Here is a 4,320-nt window from a genome sequence, read left to right as displayed (position 1 = left end):
CCAAGGCCTCATTCACACGTATCAAACACCAATCAAGCAAATGTTTGGTGTTTTTTTTAGGCCACCACAATGCTTCTCCAATGAGAGTCGCATGGTTTGACCAAACATTTTTGTTTGATGAGGGGGAGGGGCAGAACACCACCAGCAATCAGCAATCAAACACAAATGTGACTCTCATTGGAAAAGCATTGTGGTGGCCCAAAAAAAACGACCAAACATTTGCTTGATTGATGTTTGGTACGTGTGAATGAGGCCCAAGGATGCAGGATGCAGGCTATTTGCATCACTGGGGCCTTGATATGAAAAGGATTGAAAACCACTGAGATAAGAGGATTAAGATGAAGACGAACAAAACATTTTCTGGATTGACACGTATAGTTCTGATGTTTAAAGATAGCTTTCTTTATTTCTTCATTCAAAAATATCAATATGGACCTTTCGGCACACTCTCTCACATCACAGAAATACATACTTTGTGTTTGTGTAAAGTCAATACATTCATTAGGAGGGGGAGAAAAGAATCACACACAAGCCTATAATCAATCCAGTACAATCAATTACCACATTTTATGAAACACTGCCATGAAACAGAGATACCGTAAAAGACTGATCAAAATAGGCCCCATTGTGTAGAAAAGCACAATGATAGCCGCAAAAATGGCAGAAGCGACAAAGCATATACATTCTCTGATATATAACTACAGTATATCACTGTGCAATTATAGGCTATGCATCAGGACAGACAGTATAAATACATACAGTAATTAGATTTCATACAGTACATTTACAGGTCTTATGGTAACACATTTTAAAGCTTTCTGTCTAGCATGAACATCACCGTATGTACACACACACACACACACACACACACACACACACACACACACACACACACACACACACACACACACACACACACACACACACACACACACACACACACACACCCTGACACACTTAGGGAGAGATGGGAAAGAATAGGCTAGATCCGCTAATCAATTCAGATTTAGGTAACATAATATTCGGCTTAAGAAATATGGAAACTGATATATATTTTTCTTTGCCAGAGAAGTTAATGGAGTCATCCGTCGCTTGCAACCCCACCCCAAACCCTCCCACCTGCTCCTGAGGGTGCATATGTCACATGGGAGATGAACAGAGTCACCTCACCTGCATGTGACCCCCCCCCCCCCCCCCCACATCTCATGAACTTCCCATTGACTCAGGGGACAGCCTGGGGCGTGTTCTCCTTTAAAGGCTTCCACCAGCGCAAAATGTCACATTAACATGGCCAAAACACAAATGTCATGCAAATATTGATTTTGTGTGATTAACTCTCAAAACAACACAAACACTAGATCCCTTCATGGATCGTCGTTTCCTAAAGATCGCACAGTCTGATCGGTTATTTCAACACACAGCTGTGCGTAATCATGTGATTACACATGCACATAGATTTCACTGTACAGTATAGAACTAGATGCTATGGTTTTATTACTGTCTTGGGGTTCCCTAAGTGATTATTGATCATCTGTTGTGGGATTTGCAGTTGGCAATTGGCCGTACATCCACTACATCATGTACCTACATTACACATCTGACCTCCACCTTCTACTCAAGGTCCGTAACTGTGAAGAGGATCAATATGTGATAATTAATGAAGGCTGTGTAGTGTGTACACAGTGTATATCTACAAAATGGAGACATATACCAAGGCCTGTGGTGCAGTGTAAAGGAGACTGCCCTCATAGGAACTAGAATAATATACAGGATGAGGAAATAGGTTGGGGGGTGTTATTGGAGGCAGAAACCCCAAATGTTCATTTTTCAGATTTTTTTTTTTCCCCTGCAGGAAATTGAGATCTTAAAAAAACAAAACAAAGCAATACTGCCTTTTCAAAGTTGTTTTTGTGACTTTATATATTGTCAATTACTTGCATGGAGGAGGTGGTGGAGTTAAGAGATTTTGTCCGAAGCGCTTTTTACTACTTTCCATTGGTTCAATATGTTTTTAACCAACACACAGACATAAAGGGTGTTCAATAGCACCGATTTATGCAAAAACAATTCCTAAAACTTAAAAAATGGAGTTAGGTGGTTTCCTCCCGACAGCAACGTTATGAGGGGTAGTTGACACTCTGCTTCTCCCAGTTCACAGTCATGTTTGAGGACAATCAGTTTAGGGAATGTTGCAGTATATGATTGCAGGACAGACTTGAAAAAAATGCATTTATAGAGGGATATTTATTTACACCACCAGTAATGTTTTGGATTGTGGAACAAATAGAAAAGCCAAAGTGAGCCTTCCCTATTCACCCGCTTGGCCCAGGTTTTCAATTGTAGGCAATTATTTTCCATCACTCGCTTCGTGGTTGCTATGGTGAGGGGAAGAGGCATACAGTGGTATACTCTGCCCCCTTGCACACGTGCACGCACACACGCGCAAGCACTCACGGATCCCTCTATTGTGGTATTAAGTTAGATTTGCCCTTTGGCACGGTTCCATCCATGCTAGACAGATGAACACAACTTGACCTTAGGCGTCTATGAGAAATACAAAGCAAGCTCTGTGTGTGTGTGTGTGTGTGTGTGTGTGTGTGTGTGTGTGTGTGTGTGCCTGTGCTGTGGTTTTGTGCACATCCATGAGTGCGTGCATGCATGCCTGTGTGCGTTTTCACATGGTTTGTTACCGGGCAGGATTGGGATTGTGTTGATTTCTATGACTGTGGCGCTGTTGGTGAGTGAATTCAAGCTTCCTCACTAAGCTGCCGTCACCTCAAGGCTGAGTGAGACTGAAACACACATTGTCATCCTAGCCTTGTGAACAACAAACATTTATTTTCAGGGAAGAAGAGATATTTGGCTATAAGGTTCTCTTCTCCCTCCCTCCCTCCCTGTTTCTCTCAATCTCTCCCTCTCCCCTTCTCTCTCCCTCTCTCTCTCTAAAGGAAATTAATACATTCATTCTGTTAATGGCTAAGTAAGTCATCAAGAACCATTCGTTACAACGTAGCACTATCTTCTAATAGCAGAAATGTCCCCCTCTTAACTACATTAACCCTGGTGTCCCTGTATTGGGGGGACATTTTCTAAAACTTTCAAATGTATTTTTTATTGTTTTAAATATTCTTAAAAAAAACCCAATCAAAAATAGTGAAAATGGAAAATCCACACAAGCTCACGATACATCACATCTCGATAACATTGTGATCTTATAGATGTGCTATTCATCGTGACGAAGTATATGGGCTTATTAATGTGGTGATCAACTATGATCAAAAGATTACCGACAGCTTGGGACCACACCAACCCCGAAGTAAAAAAAGTTGCGTTGACATTTTGTGCATCTACGATAACAGTCAAGTCTACCATAAATATATACTTTTATTATCACCATACACAACAAGCAGAGCTCCTATTTCATCCAAAGAACTTTTGTGAACTTGGCTGCAAATGGCAACTTGTAGGCAACCTGTGCAGGCAGGCAAGCACATCAACCGGGCTTAAGTCCTGCTATATAAGCATGCCCCTGGAGACTCCGCTGCATATTTAAGTGGAAATTACTGCACTGTTTTACGATTCTCGTGAGTGCAGTGAAAACTGTAGGCAGTGGACACACAACACACTGTGGCTCTGCCTAACTCAAAGATGAGATGAATAATGCCTAGACATTGATTGGATCTCTTCCTATTAGAAGTGACTCCCAGCAGAAAGGAGTCACAGCTGTTAGTCTTCGTCATCGGCGGCAGTGTTCTATAGAGAGTGCATAAAGGAACCAAAGTCACTCAGAGGTTTATGTGTCACAAGGGTTGAATCTAGTTGTCACTTTCTAGCTCAGTTACAAATGGTGGCTCATTAAAGTCAATTAGGTGATACCGAAGCAACCATCTGTGATCTTATAGTCATATCTCATCATCATATGCCAGGCAATAGTTTCACAGGAGTCAGGAGGACTCATTCATACAAGCAGAGATCAGCCAGTGGTTTCAGGTTATATTTTTTACATGGAGAAAATAATAAACTTGCCTTGTTTGGCTGCTGTTTGGTGAATACTGTTGAGCCACCACTCCATTTTCTACCACACTATTTTATCAATCTGTTGTTTCCTTCTCCTCTATGCTCTGCTTTGGCTTCTAATTCACCTGTTCATTATCTCTCAATGCTCACTTAAAACTCCCATCCCTGCTCCAACCTCTGCAACACAACAGGGTGGCTGACATTTCTAAAACTCAAAGAGTCCCATCGGGGGGGCAGAGTTGGTCGCCGGGGTAACAAACACCCACACGTTCTAGGCGGGGATGGCAGTAAGTGGTTCATAAT

This window comes from Protomyctophum parallelum (genome assembly GCF_964188405.1).
Source record: "Protomyctophum parallelum genome assembly, chromosome: 13".
NCBI classification, from domain to species: domain Eukaryota; kingdom Metazoa; phylum Chordata; class Actinopteri; order Myctophiformes; family Myctophidae; genus Protomyctophum; species Protomyctophum parallelum.
Note: the sequence above shows the minus strand (reverse complement) of the source record.